The following is a 10,000-nucleotide window of genomic DNA, read 5'->3' on the forward strand; positions in this document are numbered from 1 at the left end:
ACACACATACACACACACACACACACACACACACACACATACACACATACACACACACACACACACACATACACACACACACACACACACACACTGGGCTGATAATAATATCTGGCAAACCTGCATGTTTTTACATATTTAAAAGGAAGTCTAAATCACCTGCAGGGTTTTAAAGACCACAGAAGTATCACACTGCGGATATTGATTTTTAAATGGCAGATCAATGTCCCAGGGTGGAAGAGTGGTGCAGCGGGTAGCGTTTCCACCTCTTACCATAGCTCTAGGGTTCCTGGTTCGATCTTCAGCTCGGATTACTGGCTGGATGCAGCTCCTGTGTATCTTCTCCTCTTGTCTGTCTGGGTTTCTGCTGATTTCCTCTTAACTCCCTAAAACATGCCAGAAGTGGAACCATGCTTTTAGTTGAATGAGAGAATGACTAGTGTCCCATCTCACCCCTGCTTCATACCCTGCCCCGTGTTCCTGGGATTCACTCTGACCCCGGACAAGGCAAAAGGACTCACTGAAAGTGAGTGTGATCAATATTCTAAACACAAAATGTCTAATGTATCAATACCCAAAAGTCTTGAGTCTGATGTGTTGTATTATAATTCAGTACTTTCTGCACAAAGCTGAAAGGACAAAATGTTGACTTGCTGCCTAATATATCCCACCCACTCACAGGTGCCATGATGAGGAGATAATCCTGGTCATAATGTTATGGCTGATCGGTGTATTTTGAATCCATTGCTCAGAGTCACTCTATTTATAGATATTAAACTTTAGCCTCCTATCTAATATCACCACTGCGTTCATTTACTACACCATCCCTTTAAACTAAGTAGAAATGCTCGTGTTGTTGATTTGTTTGCATGAGGCTGTTCCTGTTCATGATGTAAAGCACAACACAAGCATCATGTATACATGAGCATTTAAATGCGTTTACCCATCAAGGTGAGTTCTAGGATTTATTTCAGAAACGTCTAGTGACAAAAACAGAACCACGAACACAGAACCTCATCCTGTGTTTACATTTTAAAACGTGTTTGCTGGTTATACAGTCTCTGGGGCCTGTTGTTTTTTTTTTGGGATTGTCACTATTTGAACCCGGGTGACGTAAAAAGGATGAATGTTTGGACTAAAAAGACTAATTAGAAATGTGGGTTTAAGCATTCCTAAACTGGAGGAACACGGTGACACCTTATAAAGATGAACTCTGTGTGGTGAGTTAACAAGCCAGTGTAAAGAGTATATGGGTGTGTGTGTGTGTGTGTGTGTGTTGGGGGGGGTTGAGTCAACATGCTATTACTACATAAGAAAAAAACGAAGGATGTCTTGCTCTTCTTTTTTAGCTACTCCGCAATTTGCCTGCATCTATTTATTTGTGATATATATCTGTGTCTTCTGGGTTGACTCCTCCCCTTTTCTCCACAGGGCTCGAGGACTAATCTTTACCAGTTCGATGAGGAGGAAACTGATGCAAAACATATGATATGGTCTCTGCAGTCACTCCACCTAATCCTAACACTTATGGGAGCGTTAGACACCACTGTCCACCACCATCACCATCATCATCATCATCATCATCATCATCATCAAAACACAGACTAAGGGAAATATCTGCTGGAAGAATGGTGCTCATTGCTCCAGTACTATTCCACAGGACAGTTTTTACACTTTATGTGCCTTTAATTTGTCACCCAGCTATATATAGAGTATATATAGATATAGAGTATAATAATAGTAATAATAATAATAATAATACATGTAAAATGTTGAACTGTCCTGTGCTTAATGGCTGTTTAGTCTATTATACAGTGTTGTGTATCGTCTATTGTCTGACAGTTTGCACTGTTGCCTGCTGTTTCGTGTTAAATGTAGCACCACGTGCCTCACTCAATATGTCTATGAAGAGAAGGAATTACAATAAAGTTGACTTTGGCTTGGATCCATACTGTGGATACATTATACACACCTCCACACGTCTACACCTAAATCTTCCTCTGTTTAAAAAGCTCATGGTTTGTTTGCACAGTCTGTAACTAGTACCAGTATTATTAATGCTTTAACGTCTATGCTGAAATAAAATTCTGAAATGATGTAAGCTGTTATACCAGAGAACAGTGTTTATAAATAAATAGAAAATAGAAATTTGGTCATTTCCTAAAACAGCTCTGAATAAGCGTATAATAATGCACTTGTTTTAATACGTTATCATTTCTACATCGTTTTCATTCGATGCAAAAGGGCTAAGGCTGAGGAAAGGAGCTTTGGACTCCTTACACCCAGCCCACTCTCTCTTCCAAATGTTGCCTTCTGGGTGTAAGGATTTGAGCGAGTTTGATGAAGGGCCAAATTGTGATGGCTAGACGACTGGATCAGAGCATCTCCAAAACTGCAGCTCTTGTGGGGTGTTCCCGGTCTGCAGTGGTCAGTATCTATCAAAAGTGGTCCAAGGAAGGAACAGTGGTGAACCAGCGACAGGGTCATGGGTGGCCAAGAGTCATTGATGCATGTGGGTAGAGAAGGCTGGCCCGTGTGATCCGATCCAACAGACGAGCTACTGTCGCTCAAACTGCTGAAGAAGTTAATGCTGGTTCTGATAGAAAGGTGTCAGAATACACAGTGCATGACGGGTCAGCAAAAGGAGGACCAACACAATATTAGGCCATAATGTTATGCTTGGTCGGTGTACTTTCTCCTAAGCTGAGAGAAGCCAGTGAGACTTTGAGTATCTGCTTATAACTTAAGTAATAACAGGAACTAATTTGTCTCTTGGATGTAACTATACACAGAGAGTCTGTTGTTGCTATTTATAATTTTCAAGTTGTTGTTGTGGTAAACGATAAATGAAACACTTCACGATGCACTGTATTGGAAAATAAACAAACTTGAGTATGGAAACAGCATTACACCAATCTGTCATTAATTATTTTAATATAACAGCACGCTCTATTGTGTTTTTATTCCACCCATGCTGTATATATATATATATAGCAAGAAATCGCTTCATTTCAAGGACAAGGATTAAAAATCCGTCCTCGCTGTGAAAGCCTGTCCTTTTCTCACAGGCCTAACATGATCTAGCTAACATCTGCTCCACAGATGGCTCTGAGCACAGTGTTTGAGTGGAAACGAAAAGGAAGAAGAGGTGTTAAGTTTACCTCCACACTACGCTAAAGCATGAGCACAATATTCACAGATGATTCCCAGTCCTATTTATTGCATGTATTAACAAAAAAATAGGGCTTAACTGAAAAGAGGAAAGTTATGTGACCCGTTATGACACGTCGGGTTTAAAAATGAGCCTTAAGGGAAAGCGAATACAGAAACAAGAGAAAAGTAAAATGCTTTAAAAAATGTGTGATGGGGAAAGGAACTTAGATTTGCTGTGTATATGGGGATTGTTTGTGACTGAGATGAGTTTTATGCATTTCAGGTAAGCATTAAAAGGAGAAGTATAAGATCATGATGGAAATGTATGATCATAAATCATCTGTCAGAGTCTGAATGGAGACGTCTCTGTCCTGGCATGTTAAACACTTCGTTCCACTTAGTTTGTCAGCAAAAGAAATAATGATGATTAAACAGTTTCGTTTGATCCACAACATCCTGCTTCTGATACTGTTGAAAGATTTCCAAAATAAAACAAAATGTTTATCCCACACCCGGATACTGACCTTAACCGACCCGACATCTTATATCTTACCTTTCCCATCTCATTACAATTTGATACATAAATTTGCACTCTAAATGTAGGAGCAAGACTACCGTGCTTCATATTCCAGTGCTGTCCAATAGCCTGGAGCAGCATCAGTGTCTGTCAAGTTGATTTTACGTCCTCTAATCTAAAAGCACATATGTAAGTAGCTTCCTAATTGAAGCCATCTGGGTTCATGGCTGTGCATCTCATTCAGTTTATGACTTGTTTAGTCGTGTGCAGAGTATTTTCCTTTAAGGTTAAGCTATTTTCCATAACTGGAAGCAGTTGTAACATCAGATTAAGAGGACTGATTAAATATTTCTATCAGCTTTCCAACTGAGTTAATCGTGTATTGCTGGATTTCCCCGACAGAAAGGTATTATTTTGGCTCGGTGTTATTATTATATCTGGTACAAGTAATTTCACATTTGTAAATGTCCATGCCAGTCAGTTTGATCATGTCTGGGCAGATCTGAATAGACGAAAAAATTGGTCTCATTGTAAGTGTAGCCTGCAGGAAGGTAAAAACAAGTCAACAACTGTACTATATACCACTGTCTTTAACAGACTGAGTCATATGTTAAGCCATTTTATGTGCATCCACGTTTACCACACATGTGTCCGGTGACACAGTGGGTAGCGTTACTGCCTCAGCGCTCCAGGGTTCATGGTTTGATCCTAAACTCAGGTTACTGTCTGTTCAGGATTTTACTAACTGTGCATGTTTTCTCTATGTCTGTGAGTTTTGCAGTTTCCTTCCACCTCACAATAACATACACTGATCAGGCATTACATTATGACCCTAATACTCTGCTGGTCCCCATTTTTGCTGCCCAAACAGCCGTGACCCTTCATGCACTGTGTATTCTGACACCTTTCTATCAGAGCCAGCATTAACTTCTTCAGCAATCTGAGCCACAGGAGCTCGTCTATTGGATCGGATCACATGGGCCAGACTTCATGAGCCTTTGCCGCCCATGACCCTTTCGCCGGTTCACCACTGTTCCTTCCTTGGACTCCTTTTGATAGATACTGACCACTGCAGACCGGGAACACCACCACAAGAGCTGAAGTTTTGGAGATGCTCTGATCCAGTCGTCTAGCCATCACAATTTGGCCCTTCATCAGTCTCGCTCAAATCCTTACTCTTGCCCATTTTTCCTGCTTCTAACATCAACTTTGAGGACAAAATGTTCACTTGCTGCCTAATATATCCCACCCACTAACAGGTGCCATGATGAGGAGATAATCCACTTCACCTCTCACTGCTCATAATGTTATGTCTGATCTGTGTATCTAGGTGGATTGTCCACATTACATTGCACGTAGTTGTGAACATCTGTGTACATGTTGCCCGGTGATGGACTTCACATCACATTCAGCTTACTACATGTTCCAGATCAAACATGGCCCCAACCAGGATACAGCAGTTACTGAATATGAATCTAAATGGTGATGTACATTTAATAAAAATATGTTTTAAAGACTCTCCTCTACCTGCATGCATACATTCCTTATTGAGTAAAAGAGGCAATATTTCACATTACTGAGCTGGCAGAGATTTATATATATATATATATATATATATATATATATATATATATATATATATATATAAAATAAAATAAAATAAAATAAAAGGCGTGGCTTCAACACAGAATGGCTTCTGATTGGCTAGATGAAACCGACTCCTCCTCCCAGCACTTCTGCCCCCAAATGGGAAAAATCCCGCTTCATCTTTCCTCACATATATTCTCAGGAGTTGGTACATCACCGTAACTGTATTAAATGAGTCTAAAAACATCTGGATATAACATGAAAGAAGATTTCCATCAGCTAGTCGTGTCCTGTTAATGTAAAAGTACCCTTTTTATGAGGTATTTTTTGCACAGGAGCCTCACATCAAACGGGCTTTCAGGATAATAAGCGTTTTGGTCCGAGAGCCTTTTGAAGTGAGCTGGATACACAAACACAGTGGAGGTGAAACAAAGTCGCTGCGTGCTTATAAACTGGATTTAGGAAAAGTAACATGAAGGAAATGGACGCACAGTAAGTCTCTCGCTCTTCTGTTCATACTAATATAGTGATGTTTCTGTATTTCTAAGGTCGAAAGTGTTACGCGTTGATGCGCGAGACTACTTTTATAAGGCGAAAAAAAGTGCTTCTTCGTCGTCTGTTCTTTTAAAGAATAAATCCCCCCCCCCCAAACCCCCAAGTTTTTGGGAAGATCAATCTTCCATATGTATTGATTAGGGTTCTCAGAGAACCTGGCGCGTGCAGGAGGTTGAGGTTCTACCTCTGACACTCCGCCATGAATTAACGGTAAACACTGTGAGAGAGAGAGAGAGAGAGAGAGAGAGCTGTGGAGAGACTGCTAGCGCTGGGCTTTACAGTCTCAGTGGGAGTTTCTAGTCTCTAACACTCAATGTGGAAAAAAAGAAACCGATCCACACTTCACGGTTCCATACTCGGTTGTAGGTCGGAGGTTTGGGAGGAGGAGGAGGAGGAGGAGGAGGAGGGGGGGGGGGTGGGAAGCGGCGGCGGCGGCTTTTTTAACGCGTTTCGGGAACTAATTGTGTTCAGAAGCGTTGCCTCCGCGTGAAGGCGTGTGCGCGCGAGAGCGCCGTTTGTAATCGGCAGCTGTGGCGTAGAGTCCAGCTGCAGTCGAGATAAATATGCCCCTGACTGGACAGATGCCCCCTGGCTATATAGAAGCCGATGAATGGACAGAAGCCGTTGACTAGACAGAAGATATGTCCAGCCATGACTGGACGGAAGCCGCTGACTGGATAGAAAACCGCAGACTGGACAGAAGCTGCTGACTGGACAGGAGCCGCAGACTGGACCGAAGCCGTTGAGTGGATAGAAACCCCTGACTAGTCAAAGCCGCATGTTGGACCGAAGCCCCAGGTTTGGTCCCTGGTTGGGCATTAGTCTTAATTTTGGTTAAGTCTCATGATGGGCAGAAGCCCTTGTTTGGTTAAGTCTCATGATGGGCAGAAGCCCTTGGTTAGGCAAAACATCATATTTGACCAACACCCCTAGTTATACAAAGTCTCATGAGGGGCAGAAGCCACTTCATATTTGACAGAGACCCCTAGTTATACAAAGTCCCTTGTTGGGCATTAGTCCTTATTTTGGTTAGGTCCCATGATGGACAGAACTCCTTGGTTAGGAAAAATTTCATATTTGACCGACACACCTAGTTATATAAAGTCTGATGTTGGGCAGAATCCCCTATTTGAGAAAAGCTTTGTATTTTGTTAAAACTCTGGTTAAGTAAAGTCTCATGTTAGGTAGAAGCCCCTGATTGCTCAAGGCTCAATGTAGAACAGAAGTCTCTGGTTGGCCAAAGCCTTTACCTTGCAAACGCCAATGTTTGACAGAATGCTTGGTCAATGGCTCTATGTAGACAAAGTGGAGCAGAATGCTGGGCAGAAACCCATGATTGGACACAGTCATTTAGTAGGCAATAGTCCCAAAATGGACATGGAGCAGAAACTCTGGCTGGGATAAGTTCATATTTGAGTAGTGTCCCATGTGCAGTTAAACCTCAAAATGAACAGAAACCCCAAGTTGAGCAGAACCCCAAGGTAGAGAAGCACAGTGTCTCTTAGTTGGGTAATGTCCCACGCGGTGCAGCCTCATGTTGGATAACCCTGTTTTGGCAAAAGATCAATGGACAGAAGCCCTGTGATGGGCTTGATTTAGTGATGTATCTATTACCAGTGATTCGGCAATAAAGCGAAACTCACAGGAAATGTATGCAGTAATGAGAGTGAGGAATGCAAGTCTCAAACCCACAACCAGCCTCTGAAAGCTGAAGAGTTAAACCTGTACCACACACCAAGCTGTGAGCTTGTCTGTTCTTCTCATGCTAACAAACTCTCTTATGGCTTCAGTTACAGTAAACAGACATTTTGATCTTTACTGTATCACTTTGGAGCACTTTATTTGAAAAGGCTGCAGCTTCTTGTGGAGATGGAAAGTGATTTGTGAGTTGTGTAGACAACAACAAACAAGATGGAAGGAAAACAGCAGTGGGCTGGATAGGTAGCAAGTGGTGTCTGGGATGCTGCCCAAGAAACGTGGCACTGCTCATCTTGATTTAAAGGATCCTTTCTGGTCTTCTGACTGACAGCAGGAGAACGGTTAGGCTTGGGCTTTTAGGATGGATGAGCAGAGGAGGTGAGTAAATAAGGAGTCTCGAGTTTTTATGTAAAATAAGATTATAGCAGAGGATGAAGGATGAAGTGTGAGAGCAGGGAATAGAACTGACACAAATAGTGTATTTCTGATATTCACTTTACTGAGTTGGATGGTTTTTATTAACATACAGGAGATGATGGACCACCCATGCTAGTAAATTCCTCTGGATTAAAATGCTCTAATGACGAGGAAACTGTGTCGAGCTGATAGTGTCCCTGTGGTTCGAAATGACCAGAGTGAAACAAATCATATTCTTCCGTTGTTTTGAAATTTCCTGTGTTCCTTTCTGTGTGTGTGTGTGTGTGTGTGTGAGTGTGTGTGTGTTATTAATAATACCACAATAGCATGACATCCTGTGTTTAAAAAGCATTCATGATGTAATGTTTTGATGGAAGCGAACCAGTGTAGTTTCTCAAGATCACTCACGAATAATTTTGTGGTGAATATTTGAACATGGCAATGTTATGTTTTTAGATATTTCAGTTGAGACTCTCTCTATAAGTATGTATATATATATATGTATATATATATATATATATATATATATATATATATATATATATATATATATATATATATATATACTGACCAGGCATAACATTATGACCACCTGCCTAATATTGTGTTGGTCCCCCCTTTGCTGCCAAAACAGCCCTGACCCGTCATGCACTGTGTATTCTGACACCTTTCTATCAGAACCAGCATTAACTTCTACAGCAATCTGAGCAACAGTAGCTCGTCTGTTGGGTTGGATCGGATCACACAGGTCCAGCCTTCACAAATTGTGATGGCTAGACGACTGGATCAGAGCATCTCCAAAACTGCAGCTCTTGTGGGGTGTTCCTGATCTGCAGTGGTCATTATCTATCAAAAGTGGCCCAAGGAAGGAACAGTGGTGAACCGGCGACAGGGTCATGGACGGCCAAGGCTCATTGATGCACGTGGGGAGCGAAGGCTGGTCCGTGTGATCTGATCCAACAGACGAGCTACTGTTGCTCAAATTGCTGAAGAAGTTAATGCTGGTTCTGATAGAAAGGTGTCAGAATACACAGTGCATAACGGGTCAGGGCTGTTTTGGCAGCAAAAGGAGGACCAACACAATATTAGGCAGGTGGTCATAATGTTATGCCTGGTTATAGTACTTGTAAGTATTAAAGGGGAATCATAAACACATTTTAATCAGACTTTCCACCAATTATGGAAAAAAGAAAGAAAGCCGGTATAAAGCTTCACTTTATATTCACACATGCCACAATATCGTGATTGTATTCATTCATTCATTCACTCATCAATAACTGCTTTATCCCAGGAACACTGGACACACGGCAGAGAAACACACATACACACTCAGTGTTTCCTGCATTTCACATGTATTAGGTTGAGGGGGGTTCAAAGGGAGGAAGTTAGTGGAGAGGTCTGCTTTTTCTCTCTCATTAGTTTATGCTGCTGCTGGTCAGAACCTGGACATTGCTGGGCTACCCACAGTGTAGTTAACCCTTTTTACCAGTACACTGGTGTTTCATTTCACTGGTGGAATAGAAAGCGACTTCAGTTAGTATAAAGAAATGTATTATTTTATGGCTGTGAGTCTGATATGAAGTGAGTCAGGACTCTGTTGGCTTTCAGTGTGAGACGTTTGTTTTTCACTCTGTTGGATAACCTTCCACAGAATTTTAGTGGCTGAAGATAAACACCTTCATATGAGATCATTATGAACAAGCACTTGGGGCGTCACAGAGAGCAGAAACGGGTTTGATTTCAACGTTTACTTTGAATCTGTGTGAAAGAATATGAATATTCCTGATACAATAAAGTGATTATAGCATACAGTCTGTCACACAAACACTGGGGGAAAAAAAAAGGAAACTGTTAGAAACGTGCACATTAAGATATCTGTTAACTTAGCTGTCCAGATGTGGGAGACAGATGTTTTAGAACAGACACCAGTCTAACAGACTACATTATTCAAAATAGTCAGGATATTTCCCCCACACATAAGGTACAAGTGACCTTCGAAATGTTTGTGGGGAAACTCTAAAGTGGAATGGTCATTTTTTCCTGAACTGGCTCAAATATTATAGTGACCTACTG

The 10,000-nt window shown here is 41.4% G+C and overlaps 1 protein-coding gene across 1 annotated transcript in view; it reads left to right on the forward strand.

Annotated features, from left to right (window-relative positions):
- Positions 1-5,453: 5,453 nt before the first annotated feature.
- Positions 5,454-10,000, forward strand: part of pdzd2 (PDZ domain containing 2) — an 82,659-nt gene continuing 78,112 nt past the window's right edge. Inside the window, exon 1 of the mRNA XM_058375010.1 lies at positions 5,454-5,749. The gene's annotated coding sequence lies outside the window, so the exon portion shown is untranslated. The remainder of the gene's footprint in view (positions 5,750-10,000) is intronic.

This window comes from Hemibagrus wyckioides, linkage group LG22 (genome assembly GCF_019097595.1).
Source record: "Hemibagrus wyckioides isolate EC202008001 linkage group LG22, SWU_Hwy_1.0, whole genome shotgun sequence".
Lineage (NCBI taxonomy): Eukaryota > Metazoa > Chordata > Actinopteri > Siluriformes > Bagridae > Hemibagrus > Hemibagrus wyckioides.